This window comes from Cibotium barometz, chromosome 41 (genome assembly GCF_041138505.1).
Source record: "Cibotium barometz isolate CiBa-2024 chromosome 41, ASM4113850v1, whole genome shotgun sequence".
Classification (NCBI taxonomy): Eukaryota; Viridiplantae; Streptophyta; class Polypodiopsida; order Cyatheales; family Cibotiaceae; genus Cibotium; species Cibotium barometz.
The window spans coordinates 22,007,374-22,026,740 of record NC_141086.1 but is presented as its reverse complement, the minus strand read 5'-3'; the positions used below and the strand labels follow the sequence as shown (position 1 = coordinate 22,026,740).

Here is a 19,367-nt window from a genome sequence, read left to right as displayed (position 1 = left end):
AAATTTGGTTTCACATTTGTGAAATTGTATGATCCTCTACTTTACACATCCAAAGATGAATAAAAACCAATTGTAGCAAACTCACAAGCCCAAGAGAGACAATCAAGTTTATAACCATGGATGTTTGGCTTTGTCCTACAAAACAAAATTTAACATGTAAGAAAAGAGCAACACATAATAACACCTTAATGCTAGTATCAAAATATTCAAAGGCTTTACGTACCATGTCATCATTTGACATGTCATGTTTGAGTCGGTGAAGGCTTTTTGCGCTGCTGTAATTTGATAATGGACATGAAAAAATACTAGTGCCCAAGAGTCACAAGTAGTGACCTTGCTAAAAGCCTCTATGACTTTTTTGTAGGCAGATACTCCATACTTCACATCATCATTGACTGAGTTTGGAGCACAAAAAGCATAAGGAGAATCTGTAATGGCCAAAGTGTAACGACGTGCTATGACAAAAGTGTCCATGTCTTCAACTCGGCCTTCATCAATCATGAACACAGCAATGAGTTGGAGACTCCTCTACATCCTCGTGAATGAAAAGTGTGAGACCAGGAGTGTAGAGGACAGTCGGTTCACCTGCCTTACATATACGATACCATGCAAAAGCCACATGTTGATATAACTCCCCGCTTTGCTTGCCTTCTCATGTTGCATAGTTGGTCTCAAGTAGTACAATTACATAAGCTATCTTTTGTTGCTGCTTGTTTCCTGGAAAAATTTAATAAGTTTCATGGGTGGCCTTCCCTGGGCGAAGGTTAGAATCCAGGTTTTCGAAAAAGCCTTCTCAAATCATGTGAGATGGGAAAATTCCTCTTTTTTAAGAAGATTAAGATAATTGAGTTGTAATTATATAAAGGGTTGAAGCAAATTAAGGAGATTAAGATGATTTAGTTCTAAATTACCGTTTCCATTTCCTCTTCAATCCATGACGTAAATCGCTTCAGCAAACAAGGGCAAGTTGTGCATCATTGAGCCGACCTTGACGTAGGCTTTCTTGCAATGAAGTTTGATGCATGGGTATATTTCCTACATCAAAGTTTCACTTGCAGGAAGATGCACTGGGTAGATTACTTTCTGGTTGCACATTGCTTTCTGGTTGCACATTGACGTTCGGAGTACAAGCAGGCGATGTAGCCAGAGTTTGATGATTAGAACAACAGTGTTCTTGCTACCTTGATAAATTAACGGTAGGAGTGTAATGTTTTCTTGAATCTTTCTTTTGAATTTCTTCTCTTATGCGTTTGGCAGGTGCAGAGGGGTGGGTACATGACTTTTTCTTCGCTCCGCCTAAAAAGTGTTCTCTTAGTCGAGGCGCCTCACCTGATTTTAGTGCTTGGCATAGCTTACACTCTCAATCTTTGAATCGATCACTGACGTTAATTGCATATTGCCACTCTATCCCAGGTGTCTTTTTTTCCCTACTATTTGGAATTTGGACTCTATTGGAGGTATCACTGGATCCAACATTGTCCTCCATCTCAAATAACCTATTCAAGCAAACATATAACAATGAATACACAAATGAAAAAACAACAAAGTCACTCACGTATTACAAAACATACATCAGTAGACAAACTACTTTGAAACTATCTTGACAAACACAAAAGATCATCACATAACACAAAACTACTTCGAAACTATCTTGCAAGGTCTGACTACAAAACTACTTCGAAACTATCATGCACATTGCATTGCACCCCCAATGCAGGATGCCTTTTGTACCCAATTAAGGATACTTTACACAATCAAAGATTTATGCTTGCCCAATACTCTATTATAGGACAATAGACCTTCTCTAATATTCACAAAGAAAATCAAAGATCTATGCTTGCCCAATACTCTAGTATAGGACAATAGACCCTTGTCTACTCTAAACTATATCAAGTATCAAGAACCAATACAAGCCCCTAAGCAGGACTCTTGGCTCCATCAAACCATTCATGAAGCAGAATGAGGTAGATTACCTACGTAGCTCAAATGCAAAGCTGAATGACTCCAACTTTGTCCCTAAATCTCCACGAGTATTAGCTACGAAGCACACCCTGCCCCCCCAATTCAAAGAACTAAGGACTAGTGGCTCAATAGCCTTAGGAGTGCCTACAAGGAAAGACGACAGCCCCTAAGATAAGGACGTTCTTCCCAAGAGGACACTTCTAGCAACTCGAGAGCTCTACAAGTACTTTGAGGAGAGATATCACGCCCCCAAAACAAGGACTACCTCCCCAAAAGTTGCATGATGGGTGTTGGGTAATGTTTATAAACATGACAGAACTCCGCCAGGCTTCTTTTGTTTTCCCGGCAGGCCCGCCGGGATATAATATATCCCAGCGGGCCCGCTGGGAAAACAACAAGCCCGCCAAGGACACGAGACTAGTAGGTTTTGGCAGGTCATTGCTCAGGTCATGTGAATATACAATGTGATCACAAGTTTTAATATGTTACTAACAGGTTTTGTTAACGTGATCACGAAATTGTGAAGACGTTAATGAAATCCCTGGTGATTTCAAAGCTTTGAGGGGGTTGTCTCCTCCTCCTCTTTGGAGGACAATGGAAAGAAATTGCTCAAAGTCAAGAGGGATTTGCTTGATGGCAACCCGCGGATCTTCTTCTAAAAAAACCAATAAGAAAGATGTGACAGGTGAAAAAAAAGGTTTTTTAAACAAAGCTAAAAGCAAGATGAACAACTCACCGTATTACTAAATAACAACATTTACTTCTCCAACACTTGAGGGTTTCTTGAGTCTGGATGGTAGAGCTTTGTCTCATCCCAATTAGAGAAATTCAACTTTTCAATCATTATTCTTTGCATGTGAAGCATCATTTTTTGCCTAATAGACAACCAAAGAAGTTAGAGTTGATGAAATAAGTAAAATTTCAAAAAACAAAAGAGTCAATTTATCAAACAAACCTTTCAAATTCTTCTCCCATTTTCTCTAAAGAGACGATTCCACCCTTCACGCGTGAGAGAATTGCAATGATCAACGATTTCTCACAAATTCCTTGCAAATGTCTCCACACTGTTATCTTCATTTCTTTGGGAATGGGATTTGGTGCTTCTTCACTGGTGGAGGCACCTTTTGCCTTTGGAAGCTGCAGGCGACTTACTAAACTTTTGACCTTTTAACTTCCCTGCTCATGTAGCTTAAAAATATCATCTTGTAGATCCCAAATTTCTCCATCATGAAAGGCAAGTTGAAAATAGTTATCATATTGTTTCACATTGGGCTTCTGACTTATTCCACCACTGCCTTTCTTTCTTAATTCAAGACCACACTTTTCACAAAGTGCAGCTTGAAACTTGTCATCAATTGGAGGCCTTCCACAAAGTTTCGAGCGGCACAAAGCTTTGGGCCTCTTCCCTTTCATAGACTAATCTGTAATCTCTATAAATCTCAATTACTAGGGGGTGTTATTAGATATATAGTAGCACTACACTATGAGACCATGTACTTATGCCATGGGCACTTTTGTCCCACTAGGTTTTTTTCCCATGGCCATCTAGGTGCGAACGGGAACCTTAGGGTTAGGTAGTATATAAGAAACCTCATTCACAGTTTAGGGTAGCTACTCATTTATAATTTCTCTTTGTACGTATAGAGAGCTTCATCTCTCTCCTTTGAGCTTGCTTATATCTCTCAGACTATACACATGTGTATTCTTGTCTTTAAGCATTGTGTGTGTGTGAATCTAGCTCCATTCTTTGAGCATTGGGTGTGTGTGAGTTTAGCTCCATTCTATGAGCAAATGTAGGATGCCAATGCCTCCTTCACTCTAGGGTAGACATAGATTTTCCTTGGTAAGCCAGGCTGCCACTTTCCTATTTGTCTTCCCATCAGCATCCACCCTTGATTGATTTGTCATAATAGATTGTTCTCAGCTTCAAACCTTTTTTTAAAATAGTATTCCTTTAGGCTTAATGTAGATCCCAAAAACTCCACCCACTTCTTGGCCACTTGGTCAATCTCCCCTATTCCTTTCCCATTATCATCTTTGCTCAGTCCCACCACTTCCCTATTGCCTTTATCGTTTGCTAACCTAAAAAGATATCTATCAGGTTTTTTCTATTGCTACATGATTTCCATCTTAAGCTCGCACTAGCAAGCTTGTCATCTTAACTTTTTAGGCATGTCTCGCACACCTGAGGAAGAGGCAGGCCTCTTCCTCTATGAATTTCCCAACTTGCCTTTTCCTCTGAAGAGACTCCAGTTGTTCACTCCATCTCCTCCTTCCGTGCCTTCTCAGTAGCTCTGAATTTCCCAACTCTTCTAATGATGCATTGCATATCATTGGCAAAGGATCTCTAGGACTCCTCATTGCCCCCTTTCCTTCTTAGTCTACCAATGGCCTCTTCAGTGTAGGTAGTTAGTAAATCATACTTGAGCAATAGATTGCTAATCCTCAATTTCCTTGCAGGATACTGATTTAGTTTATCCTCTTTCTAGTCAGTCACATGCCAATCTCCTTCTTAAAAGGCATGTGGTTAGAGAGAGCAGTGCAAGAGTCAATTGCAACCTTCAAGGTATGGGGGACCCATAGTGCTTGCTGAAAAGAAGACCCTATCAATCCTAGAGGAAGAACCAAACTAGTCCAGACTATTAAAGTAAGTGTGTCTAGGGTAAGATTCCCAGTCCTCCATGTTCTGCCCATTAGCCAACCCCATTTTTTCCCTCAACTCTTCCCATTTCCTTCTCTCTTGGTCCATCAAAAATTCCCCCCCACACCTATTTGACATAAGGGCCCTGAATATTAAAGTCACCCAACAAGACATAAGGACCCTGAATATCAAGATTGGAAATCCACTTCTCACCTTGTAGTTGTGAGCCCCATATACATTCACCACCCACAACCTATCACTATCAATCTGAACCTCAACCACTAGGATCCTACCATTCGGATGTTTTTCTACGATGCAAGGACATAGATTATTTTTATTCATCATGATAGTCATCACCCCACTATAAACCCACCATACAACAGTATCCAATCCTTATAACCATCCCTCCTAAATGATTTCAGTCCAAAAAGGTTGTGTTCCTAGATAGCCATAGTAGAAAGCCCCCAGTCTTTAACTAGTCCCCAAGAGCACGTCCTTCCACCTGATTTGTCAAATCTTCTCTTGCAAGTGCTATGTACCGCATCTGCCAAATTCCCAAAGGCATTGTAACTAGATCCACTACCCATTTGTAGTGCATGGCAGGTGGGTAGGTTGGTTGCAAGCCATCACGATGTCGCACATTTGAGTACATTTTGACATACCATGCATGTTTCCACGTATTGGGATACATCCTTGTACATTCCTTTCCACCAATATCTTTCCTTTATTTTGGTAAAGGTGGCCCACACACTTCAATGTCCAGCCCAGAGACTCTCATGGAATTCTCTCACAAGCTTCCCTTGAGTCTCTTTATCACATATGACTCTCTGTGGCATAGCATTCCTCGGCTTAGGATGCTTCCACAGGTACCCATCCTTTAGAAAATACCCATATGCTTTTCTGCGGATCCTCTTAAATTCTGAGTCAGACCAATTTTCATGTCTTGTCAAAGTACTCAAGTATTGACTAATAAGCAACCAATCTCCTTCATACATTTCCTCAGTAAAAGACACAAGTGCATTTGATAAGCAAGTATGGTCCCCTTTTGCATATGCAGTAGTATAGAATTTTGTACCTACATCATCAATGTCACTAATCATCCCTTCTTCATCTTCATACCTGGCTCTTGATAGCATATCTGCAACTGGGTTATCTTTTCCTGCAATATGCTCAAACTCAGGATTTAGTGACTTGATATAGGCAATCCACCTAAGCATAGCGATATCTGGAGTGGTGCAGCTTGCAATCATCCCAAGGAGTGGCAAGCAATCAGTTTCCACAAGTACAGATGCCCCAATAAGATATTCTTTTTCACATTTTAGAGCAGTGACTATTCCCCATAACTCTCTCTTGATCTGCGGATATTTTCGTTGACGAATGCTTAATACCTTTGCTCCAAATCTGATTACATACCTGTGATCATCCTTATCATCTTGCCCTACTGCCCATCCTATTCCAGTAGGACTAGTATCAACTGTAACAATCACAGGCCTGCCACACTCATAATCTACCTTCCTTAGAGTAGGTGATGATTGGAGCAAACATTTCAGCTTCCGCATAGCTTTAATATGTACTGCACTCCACAAAACCCAGTAGTTTCACGTCGGGTTCACCAAAAAGCTGTCGTGACGTGGACGGTGTCACTGGGAAAGTGCAAGGCTTCTGGCTGTGAGAGTAGCTTCTAATCCCAGCAAGGAAACACAAACACATAACTCTTCAAGGAGCATAAGACATCTCCATTTTTGATGACATGTACATGTGCCAATTCACTTCAATACATCCCCAAATTCAGCTTGATGATTGCACATAAATTGTGTATCAAGAGCATGATCAGATCCAAGCATAGATCTCCTGGCCCTTTATCTAAATACCATATACATGTCACATATTGGCATCACATAGGCTTCGACAAGTTCCCAATACATGTGAACTTGCACATCACATATTTTGCATGTTGCCATCTTCACAACTTCAAGATGAAAATTGAACTTGATGAAAAGACCTGCTTATAATTTCAATCATCTCACAAAGAAGCAATAGATAGAATGTAACACATATTCATTCTCTTCATGTGCCCACTAAATTTTCAAACCCGAATTTTTGCTTACAACTTTCAAAGATCACAAATCCCAGAAGTTCTCGAAAACCATGGTTATTTAAGATTACAAAAGAGAATTAAAAAAAACTTATATACTCAGATCTCCATCCTCTCAAAGCTTTTACGATTTAGAAATCGTATTTGTTTTTTTAAAAAAAAACTTATCTCTGTATAAGGAATAATCCGAATTTTGCAAAAGCTTCACATTTTTCAATCCCATGATCTGAAAATGTCCTGAATTCACTCGCCAGGCAGCATCTTGTATGAATTAAGCAGCGCATCATTTCTTCTTTTGAATTTTTCAGAAGGCATATCATTAGATGCAGCTTGAATTCTTCTCTAATTCAAATCCCTACATGGCTTGAACAGAAGAAATCCTCCACTTTTGTGAATCTCTGGTCGATCTGCTCTCTGGTCCTCGCCGTTTCTGCATTTCTTTTTTGTATGCGCCATTTTGCTGGTTATTATCCCTTTCCCGCAAGAGAATCGGGCACCTCACCTTTTGCAGCCCAAAAATCGCATTTTCCTAGTTTGAAATACTGCGCCTCCTTATTTCCTGCTTAATATTCGGAAATTTCTTTTAAAAAAAAAACTTTCGCATGCCACGCAAGCCGCCACCTTCAAATATGTCTCCAGCTGTTGCCTCTGCTAAGCGCAGCAATCTTCACACGTTGCATCCAGTCAAGGCCTTGCTGGGCACCTTGGACACCTTTTCGACCATGTAGGATATCATGTAAAGAACCCATCGTTGCGAATTCATATGCCAACACTCGCAGATTGCCATCAATGAAGTATCCAATAAGCTTCGCTACATTTTCATTCCTCAGGCTTGAAACTCTAGACCCCTGAGCTAAAAACTCATTGTCAGGCTCTTGCTGATTGCTGACATCAAGTTTTTTAACCGCCACAGAGCTGCCATTATTCAGCTTTGCAAAGTAAACCCGCCCATATGCACCTTCGCCTATCAATGCATTTGCTCCAAAATTTTCAGTTGCCTCTCTCGATTCATCCAATGATATAGCTGGTGCTTCTATTGGCTGGATGGTTTGTGTAACCGAGTTTCGGATTGCTGGATTGGCCTTTTGGGCACCCATATAACCATTGGGTGTAGTACTATAAGGATTGTCCAAAGACTTGAAGTGCTCTTCTTCACTAGGGCAGCAGAAACAACTCGCCATTTCAAGAGATTAACCAAAGGGTTTCAGAATCTTGCATTTCACAAACAGAACTTGCCTAGTTCTATTGAATCAGAGAGAGAGGGAGTCGGAGGTTCAGATACATAGCGATGGTGGGCTGCGAAGCAGGGCAGACTAGCATTGAAAAAACGAAGGGATGGCACACAGATCCTGCCTTAAAGCCACAAACTCTGAAACGAAGGTTTTGGGTTAGAATTTCTCTGCTCTTGCTCTAATGCTGCTAAGCTTGCACATGCATTAAGTGCACATACAAATGTAATGTTGTTAGGTCTAATGCCTTCAACTTGCATCTCATCATACAAACCCAGAGCCTCCTTGTTCTTCTCATTCCGAGTAAGAACAGAAATCATGGTATTCCAAGACACGATATCTCAAAAGGGCATTCTTCAAAACCAATCCTTACATCATACATGCTCTCACATTTCCATACATGTTGAGAAGGGTGTTCCCTACTACAAGGTCTACCATAAGCATAAAACTCCATAATTCACACCACACTCAGAGGCTTCGAGACCTAGCTCAGCCTCAGCTCGTCTTATTGAACCTCATTTACAATATGAACATATGTACTCAGGCATCATATAATGACTCAAGTCATGGCACTTAATCCCATGCATCTGGATTTGCATTTGATGGCCTCATATGCATGGTTTCACACCATAGACGTGCCATGGCACGACATCCACCCCCTCTAAACCTGCACATCCTCTGGTATGTGCCAAAACATCATCAAGATCCACATATATCTGGATGTCGTCTTCATCTTCTACATTACCAGGAAGATCATCCTCTTCCTCTTCAACCATATCCATACTATCACTGTCAAGCCTCTCATCCTGAGTCTCCTGTGAATCAAAAGGATCACTGTCATGCCTTCTTTTAAACATCTTGATCCTTTTGCCTGCTACGAGATTCTTTATCTCTGTTCCATCAAGCTTACATAGGGTATACGTGGCATTTCCATGCACATGCTTGACAATGTAAGGGCCAAACCATCTTTTTGCAAACTTTCTTTGAACAGTGAACTGGTTGTCAAGGCTACTATCATACATTAGGACCCAATCACCTTCTTCAATAGGTTTTGGCCGGAGTCTGTGTCTTCTATCAAATCTTTCTTTATTTTTCAACCTTGCATCTTTCAAACGAGCTTTAGCAAGCTCTACATCTTCAGGCCTCCTCTCCAACTGTCTTATTCGCAATGCAAGGAGGTCTTCCCTGTTCAATCCTTCCATTCAGCGTAATACATTCCAAGTTAGAACTACTTCTTCAACCGTCATTACTGGCTTCTGACCATACATTAATTTTGAAGGCATGTATCCTGTCAGTGAGCTATGAGTTGTACGGTCAGCCCACAAAGCATATGGTAGCAGCCTTGGCCACTCTCGCATTCTTTCTCTGCATGCCTTAGCCAAAGCTTTAATGATTGGAGGATGTCCTCACTCACTTTTACCATTGCCCTCAGGGTTGTAAGCACATGTTAGGGCCAATTTGATGCCAATTCTAGAGAAGAATTCCATTGCTTCTTCAACATCTAGCTCACCCCTGTCAGCTGTTATTTTCCCAACACAACCATACCGGCAAATCACATCTTCCAAGAGAAATTTGCATACTGTTTCTGTACTTTTCGTTCTAAGAGCACGTCCTTCCACCTGATTTGTCAAATCTTCTCTTGCAAGTGCTATGTACCGCATCTGCCAAATTCCCAAAGGCATTGTAACTAGATCCACTACCCATTTGTAGTGCATGGCAGGTAGGTAGGTTGGTTGCAAGCCATCACGGTGTCGCACATTTGAGTACATTTGACATACCATGCATGTTTCCACATATTGGGATACATCCTTGTACATTCCTTTCCACCAATATCTTTCCTTTATTTTGGTAAAGATGGCCCACACACTTCAATGTCCAGCCCAGAGACTCTCATGGAATTCTCTCACAAGCTTCCGTTGAGTCTCTTTATCACATATGACTCTCTGTGGCATAGCATTCCTCGGCTTAGGATGCTTCCACAGGTACCCATCCTTTAGAAAATACCCATATGCTTTTCTGCGGATCCTCTTAAATTCTGAGTCAGACCAATTTTCATGTCTTGTCAAAGTACTCAAGTATTGACTAATAAGCAACCAATCTCCTTCATACATTTCCTCAGTAAAAGACACAAGTGCATTTGATAAGCAAGTATGGTCCCCTTTTGCATATGCAGTAGTATAGAATTTTGTACCTACATCATCAATGTCACTAATCATCCCTTCTTCATCTTCATACCTGGCTCTTGATAGCATATCTGCAAAACTGGGTTATCTTTTCCTGCAATATTCTCAAACTCAGGATTTAGTGACTTGATATAGGCAATCCACCTAAGCATAGCGATATCTGGAGTGGTGCAGCTTGCAATCATCCCAAGGATTGGCAAGCAATCAGTTTCCACAAGTACAGATGCCCCAATAAGATATTCTTTTTCACATTTTAGAGTAGTGACTATTCCCCATAACTCTCTCTTGATCTGCGGATATTTTCGTTGACGAATGCTTAATACCTTTGCTCCAAATCTGATTACATACCTGTGATCATCCTCATCATCTTGCCCTACTGCCCATCCTATTCCAGTAGGACTAGTATCAACTGTAACAATCACAGGCCTGCCACACTCATAATCTGCCTTCCTTAGAGTAGGTGATGATTGGAGCAAACATTTCAGCTTCCGCATAGCTTTAATATGTACAGCACTCCACAAAACCCAGCAGTTTCACGTCGGGTTCACCAAAAAGCTGTCGTGATGTGGACGGTGTCACTGGGAAAGTGCGAGGCTTCTGGCTGTGAGAGTAGCTTCTAATCCCAGCAAGGAAACACAAACACATAACTCTTCAAGGAGCATAAGACATCTCCATTTTTGATGACATGTACATGTGCCAATTCACTTCAATACATCCCCAAATTCAGCTTGATGATTGCACATAAATTGTGTATCAAGAGCATGATCAGATCCAAGCATAGATCTCCTGGCCCTTTATCCAAATACGATGTACATGTCACATATTGGCATCACATAGGCTTCGACAAGTTCCCAATACATGTGAACTTGCACATCACATATTTTGCATGTTGCCATCTTCACAACTTCAAGACGAAAATTGAACTTGATGAAAAGACCTGCTTATAATTTCAATCATCTCACAAAGAAGCAATAGATAGAATGTAACACATATTCATTCTCTTCATGTGCCCACTAAATTTCCAAACCGGAATTTTTGCTTACAACTTTCAAAGATCACAAATCCCAGAAGTTCTCGAAAACCATGGTTATTTAAGATTACAAAAGAGAATAAAAAAAAACTTATATACTCAGATCTCCATCCTCTCAAAGCTTTTACGATTTAGAAATCATATTTGTTTTTTTTAAAAAAAAACAAATCTCTGTATAAGGAATAATCTGAATTTTGCAAAAGCTTCACATTTTTCAATCCCATGATCTGAAAAATGTCCTGAATTCACTCGCCAGGCAGCATCTTGTATGAATTAAGCAGCGCATCATTTCTTCTTTTGAATTTTTCAGAAGGCATATCATTAGATGCAGCTTGAATTCTTCTCTAATTCAAATCCCTACATGGCTTGAACAGAAGATATCCTCCACTTTTTTGAATCTCTGGTCGATCTGCTCTCTGGTCCTCCCCGTTTCTGCATTTCTTTTTTGTATGCGCCGTTTTGCTAGTTATTATCCCTTTCCCGTAAGAGAATCGGGCACCTCACCTTTTGCAGCCCAAAAATCGCATTTTCCCAGATTGAAATACTGCGCCTCCTTATTTCCTACTTAATATTCAGAAATTTCTTTTAAAAAAAAAACTTTCGCATGCCACGCAAGCCGCCACCTTCAAATATGTCTCCAGCTAATGCCTCTGCTAAGCGCAGCAATCTTCACACGTTGCATCCAGTCAAGTCCTTGCTGGGCACCTTGGACACCTTTTCGACCATGTAGGATATCATGTAAAGAACCCATCGTTGCGAATTCATATGCCAACACTCGCAGATTGCCATCAATGAAGTATTCAATAAGCTCCGCCACATTTTCATTCCTCAGGCTTGAAACTCTAGACCCCTGAGCTAAAAACTCATTGTCAGGCTCCTGCTGACTGCTGACATCAAGTTTTTTAACCGCCACAGAGCTGCCATTATTCAGCTTTGCAAAGTAAACCCGCCCATATGCACCTTCGCCTATCAATGCATTTGCTCTAAAATTTTCAGTTGCCTCTCTCGATTCATCCAATGATATGGATGGTTTGTGTAACCGGGTTTCGGATTGCTGGATTGGCCTTTTGGGCACCCATATAACCATTGGGTGTAGTACTATAAGGATTGTCCAAAGACTTGAAGTGCTCTTCTTCACTAGGGCAGCAGAAACAACTCGCCATTTCAAGAGATTAACCAAAGGGTTTCAGAATCTTGCATTTCACAAACAGAACTTGCCTAGTTCTATTGAATCAGAGAGAGAGAGAGTCGGAGGTTCAGATACATAGCGATGGTGGGCTGCGAAGCAGGGCAGACTAGCATTGACAAAATGAAGGGACGGCACACAGATCCTGCCTTAAAGCCACGAACTCTGAAACGAAGGTTTTGGGTTAGAATTTCTCTGCTCTTGCTCTAATGCTGCTAAGCTTGCACATGCATTAAGTGCACATACAAATGTAATGTTGTTAGGTCTAATGCCTTCAACTTGCATCTCATCATACAAACCCAGAGCCTCCTTGTTCTGCTCATTCCGAGTAAGAACAGAAATCATGGTATTCCAAGACACGATATCTCAAAAGGGCATTCTTCAAAACCAATCCTTACATCATACATGCTCTCACATTTCCATACATGTTGAGAAGGGTGTTCCCTACTACAAGGTCTACCATAAGCATAAAACTCCATAATTCACACCACACTCATGTACAGAGGCTTCGAGACCTAGCTCAGCCTCAGCTCGTCTTATTGAAGCTCATTTACAATATGAACATATGTACTCAGGCATCATATAATGACTCAAGTCACTTAATCCCATGCATCTGGCATCATATGCATGGTTTCACACCATAGACGTGCCATGGCACGACAGCGCGGATCTTTGTTCTAAAAAAACCAATAAGAAAGACGTGAGAGGTGAGAAAAAAGTTTTTTTAAACAAAGCTGAGAGCAAGATGAACAACTCACCGTATTACTAAATAACAACATTTACTTCTCCAACACTTGAGGGTTTCTTGAGTCTGAATGGTAGAGCTTTGTCTCATCCCAATTAGAGAAATTAAACTTTTCAATCATTATTCTTTGCATGTGAAGCATGATTTTTTGCCTAATAGACAACCAAAGAAATTAGAGCTGATGAAATAAGTAAAACTTCAAAAAACAAAAGAGTCAATTTATCAAACAAACCTTTCAAATTCTTCTCCCATTTTCTCTAAAGAGACGATTCCACCCTTCACGCGTGAGAGAATTGCAATGATCAATGATTTCTCACAAATTCCTTGCAAATGTCTCCACACTGTTATCTTCATTTCTTTGGGAATGGGATTTGGTGCTTCTTCACTTGAGGCACCTTTGCCTTTGGAAGCTGCAGGCGACTTACTAAACTTTTGACCTTTTAACTTCCCTGCTCATGTAGCTTAAAAATATCATCTTGTAGATCCAAAATTTCTCCCTCATGAAAGGCAAGTTGAAAATAGTTATCATATTGTTTCACATTGGGCTTCTGACTTACTCCACAACCGCCTTTCTTTCTTAATTCAAGACCACACTTTTCACAAAGTGCAGCTTGAAACTTGTCATCAATTTGAGGCCTTCCACAAAGTTTCGAGCTGCACAAAGCTTTGGGCCTCTTTCCTTTCATAGACTAATCTGTAATCTCTGTAAATCTCAATTACTAGGGGGTGTTATTAGATATATAGTAGCACTACACTATGAGGCCATGTACTTATGCCATGGGCACTTTTGTCCCACTAGGTTTTTTTCCCATGGCCATCTAGGTGCGAACGGGAACCTTAGGGTTAGGTAGTATATAAGAAACCTCATTCACAGTTTAGGGTATCTACTCATTTATAATTTCTCTTTGTACCTATAGAGAGCTTCATCTCTCTCCTTTGAGCTTGCTAATATCTCTCAGACTATACACATGTGTATTCTTGTCTTTAAGCATTGTGTGTGTGTGTGAATCTAGCTCCATTCTTTGAGCATTGGGTGTGTGAGCGTTTAGCTCCATTCTGTGAGCTAACAAGAACCATTAAAGTTTTCAATTTGAGTAAAAAAGAAAGACCTAAAAACAGTAGTCTCATAGGACTTCACCCACTATACGGAAATTTCCTCATGCTTGTTATGACTTTGGAAAGTCCAAATCCAAGGTCTCTAGCCATTTTAGCTTGAAAAACTTATGCTAGTCATAAAAGACCAAGGACTTTTCTAACTTTGAGTCCCACTAAGGGGGGCCTACCTTCATAGCGACGAGTGATAGAAATATTTATTTTTTGTGTTGTTTGAAGCTATGAAACCATTGTTCTCAATAAAATTAGCCTATAGGCTCACTCATAGGTTGATCTGGGTATAAATACACTAGTTTAAACAAAAATAGTGTTGGACTTACTAAAAAAAGCTAGTATACCAAAGCTTTCAGAACATCCTTAAACTTGGTGTGATACTATAAGGTGTTAGAAGCATACCCCTGGGTGGTTGCAAGATGAGGTTATCTAGTTTCATGTCGTGGGCGCCCTTGGCTTTAGCTGGAAAACAGGCATTTTTTCAAGAAGAATAGCCAATCTCTCATAGTTAGCCAAGGAGTTTCACTTCAAGGTCTTCTAATGAAACATCATATGCAAAGTTGGTTACCTAAAACTATAATCTAATCGAATATCCAATAATTGCAAATCCCCTTTTCTTTGGGAACCAAGTTTGTATACAGGCCCTATCCTAGGTTTAGACAGGTATAGTGAATGTGAGTAAATTGCCTATAACTTTTACATTATTACTCATATGATGTTCCCACTTTTCATATCACAAATACAAATAACATAGAGATTAACTTGATTTATCGAGTAATTTTTGATGTGTTCTACTATTTTCTATATTATTTAAAAGATATTAGAATTGTTAAAAAACATACTATTTTATCCTCCCACCACATCTACCATTTAAAATGCTCAAATTGTATGGATCTAGTGATGATTAGATTGGAAAAGATTAGTATAATGTGGGTATAAGGTAAAATTACAAATCTAACGGTTTGATTTTTGTAGATTTAAATTGGAAAATTTATTATGACTATTAGAGGTCCATTAAATCAATAGTAATTTAATTCTAGAAAATTAAATATTGAATATTTCAATCTAAAAACTCAAGGGATCAATACTCTTGTTGCCATGAATTTATTAAAAAAAATTTGGCTTGATTTGAGTATGGGAAGGTCCATTTTCAATCCTCCCAAGTAAAAATTCCCATATTGTGTCCACTCTCCCCTTTTCAAGTCTAAAACCAATCCTAGTTAGGTTTGGAAATCTAGGCTTGGTAAACTTCACAGCTTAGGTTTCATTCCATGTGTGAGGCTTGGGTAGGCACAAACCTTATATATGCATGCCACTTTATGTCCACGTGAGCATCGAGAGGATCCACATAAGCAGCTTGCCACCTCAGCTTGCCACCTCCACCCTCCATGTCAACATGGTCAACCTAGTTGACTCCCCACCTCATCATCCTAGTCATCATTAATGCCACATCATCTTGCCACCTTTGCATGCCACCTCGCACATGGTGACATGGCATGCCACATCATGGAATTGCCACATCAACCATAATAGTGCCACATGTCAAGAGAATGCCACGTGTCATGCACGCTTGTGACACGTGGCATCTCCTTCCCACCTCCCCTCTTTTTTCAAAAACATATTTTTGGAAAAGTTAATTTAGTAATTTAGAGAAATAGAATATAGAAATTTAAATAATAAAATATATGTAACTTATTAAATAAAAGAATTTAAAATCACTAATTTTAAAGGATTATATTTTGGGATTAGATCAATAAAAATATTATTAAAGATCATATTATTAATTTTAAAAAAAAAATTAATTTTATATTTCTTGAAATTTTTTTATGTAGAATAAACCTTTGAATAAAATTTAAAAAAAATACTTTATTTAAAAAAAGCAGTTATATAATTATAAAATAAAAGATATCTTTAAAGATATATTTATATATCTAGTAATGATAAATATTTAGACTTGTTAATAAATATTATAAATAATATTAATTTTTAAGTGGATAATAGTTTATCTTTAATTATCTTTATGTTTATCTTAGTTATCCAATCAATCTTAGATAGGAAATCCAATGAGATTTGAAGTGGATAACCTATTTTTCCTATATAATCACACATCTCTAGTACTATCCCACACTTATCTCTAGTACTATCCCATCATTGAGCCTTTATAATATTTTCTCTCTTAGCTTCCTTGAGAATGGGTTCTCAAAGTCGTAGGAGTCGGAAACGTGATAGGACTAGACTCCCCCCCATCCACCAAGTTCAAGAGGAGGAGAGGAGAAGGGTAGCTCGTGAGAGAAAGAGAGAGTGGAGAGCACGTCAACGAGCAACACCTTCCGTTGGCGATGATCCAAGCCTTGCTCCTCCTCTTCCACTTCCTCTCCCTTCGCCCTCTTCCCCCCCACTACCCCTTAGTTTAGATAATCCACATGAACCCGCCCTTCTTGAGTCCTCTCTTCTACAAGAACCCACCCCCCCTCCTTTGGGCGCCCTTCGTGTGGATAGGAAAGAACTATCAAAGTCAGGGGTACATCGTCGTGCCCATGCAATCTTCCATTCCTATTTCAAAGACCTCACGTCTTCATCACTCACAGGCATGTGTGCTTGATGCTTTGATTGATCTGCCCAACATGGCCAACTGCAGGGCACTTTCCGACATTGGAGGTCGAAGAGAGAGGAGAGCTGGCATGGCGGTGCTACAAAGTGTTCGTCATTCCTATATAGTTAACGAGAAGAGGAACTTTGCGGACGCTTTGGCTGCTCGACGGGCTATTGTGGCAGCCATAAGTAGCTCCCAAATGAAGGGTAAGGTTAGTGCCACATCTCTCATCCTTTCCATAGCACCACACGCACTTAGAGTTGGGTCTATTAGGCGACAAAGTTTAGATGCCAATGAGGTTGGTGCTATGTGGGCGAGTAGTGGTCGTGTAGCTAGGCATGATCGCCTACTAGATGAAACTACTAGAACCTTGATAGAAAGTTTTTGGGAGGAGAATTGTCGTGCATCGCCAGTTTTCAAGAAAGCTTTGCGTAAGAGAGTGACAAGAGGAGTGTTCATTGAGCACGGTGCTTGCTTTCTTGAAATGACCCAAACTGAGTTGTATTCTCAGTTTGTGGCTTCGTATCCAGAGCTTAAAATTGGGCAAAGGTCATTTGAGGGGTGTAAGCCTTGGTTTGTGAGGTATTCTCGTCAGCGTGACACATGTTGTTGTCGCTACCATGTTGAGTTCAAACTTTTTTATGATGTGTTCCGTTCTCTTAGTGGGCATAGAGAGTTGCCTCGTAGTCCACGTGATTTCATCCACTCTCTTTTGTGTGCACGCACGGAGGATGCCCAGTTCCATAGGATGCCTTGTGTGCACATCATGTGGTTCACTTGCACATCTACAGATGGTAGATCTTGATGCAAGTGACCAAGAGATAGTGGCATGGCAACGTTATGAGTATGTGACACACCAGCTCCAGAGTGGTGGACAGTCCAGGAAGTTGCAGCTCGTGGACAAACATACACCACGTTGTCACTTCACAGCCACATTTAGGGAGCAGATCTACCCCTACATACGGCACAGTCATTGTGCCAAGTGGCAGGATCGTCAGTTCCGAGCATGCCTAGCAGAGTTTCCTATTGGTGTGGTCGTCTCTGTGATTGATTTTACAGAGAACTACACTTTCACACCTTTTGAGGAGATACAATATGAGTATTACTTCTCAGAGCAGGTAATGGTTATATTTTGTAATATTTGTTTTATGTTTGAGCTACATTACTTAATTGATTTTTTGTGTCCTAAACGTATGTATTGCTTACCTCACCAGGTTGCTATTTTGGTCCACATTAGCTATCGACATGCAGAGGCTCATGTAGATGGGATAGCGAGTATCCCCGAGACCCGTGTCATTATTCGAGAGTATCATTTCTATATCAGTGATGATCGTTCACATGATGCACATTTTGTGCAACACTGTTTTCGTCTCCATGACGATTTTTTAGGAGATTGTGGGATCAGACATGTCTAGCGATGGGTTTGGTCAGATGGTTGTGGCGCACAGTTCAAGTCATCACGTCAATTCTATTGGCTCTACAGGTAGTACTTATGGCTTTCTTACATTTACAATTAAACTAAATTCACTAGAACATCTTAAAGAAAACAATAACTAAGACTATCTTTTATGGATTTATAGGTGGCATGTGCAGTCTAGTATCCCAGTGATTTGGTCATTCTTTGAGACTGGTCACGGGAAGGGAGAGCATGATGGTGCGGGCGCGTGTGTGAAACGTGCCTTGAGGCGTCATCAGCTGCGACAGGATGCTCAGCGGTTCAGAGATGTGGGCCACGTAGTCGAGTGGTGCTCCCAACATTTGTGTGGGAGTGCAGCATCATCGTACCCCAAACGTGATGCTCGGATTGTCAGGAGATTTTTTTGGCATGTGGATGGTGGCATGATTGACCGTAGAGCCTCCCATGATTGTGACACAGTACCTGGCACCTTGGGCTTATAGTCCATCAGGAGCACGTGCATGGCGGCCCCCACGATTTACACACGACGGTTTGCATGCTTCTGTGGAGCATGTATGGATGGCGATTGGTCACATTGTGCCTCGAGAGGATGGGCAGATGCATGGATACAGACATTCCTCTCCCCCGAGCATCCTTCGCATCCCAGTGGTGTCTGATGAGCACACAGGTCCTGCGTTCATGGTCAGTTATGATGACCTGATAGATCTGCTGGAGGGTGATGTATTTGCTGTTATTTCCAGTGAGGGAAATAGCAAGGGAGTAGACTACTATCTGATGAGTTGCACTAGGCCAAAGTGCATGCTTGACCAGGATACAGTGGATGATCATGGGTTTTCTTATGACGCCCATAGCATGATTGTGGCAGGCCGGTTCTACCAGCAGATTCGACTTCATCGGGGGAGTCTTGAGTTCCAGCAGTGGAAGTGGGAGTCAGAGGCATTTCAGTTCTCTCATCTAGTGGTTACTACCAGGCTCACTCTTGTTCGAGTACAGAGCCGAAAAAACACAGTTCTCACCCTCGTTTTCGGCTTCGAGTGGATGACCATGAGAGCATTCTAGAGCAGTTGAGAGCTAGAGAGGGTGCTGCTGACTAGATCTCTATCTTGATAGTGACTAAACTCAGACTAGCTGGGTTAGCTCACTTACATTGTACTTAGATTTTTGGGCAGTGACTAACCT

At 40.7% G+C, this 19,367-nt stretch overlaps 2 pseudogenes; both read right to left on the bottom strand.

The window, feature by feature from the left end:
• Window positions 1-7,321: 7,321 nt before the first annotated feature.
• Window positions 7,322-7,879, bottom strand: LOC147614777 (protein CYTOSOLIC ABA RECEPTOR KINASE 7 pseudogene; annotated as a pseudogene).
• A 3,886-nt stretch (window positions 7,880-11,765) lies between these two features.
• Window positions 11,766-12,227, bottom strand: LOC147614776 (protein CYTOSOLIC ABA RECEPTOR KINASE 7 pseudogene; annotated as a pseudogene).
• Window positions 12,228-19,367: the final 7,140 nt, after the last annotated feature.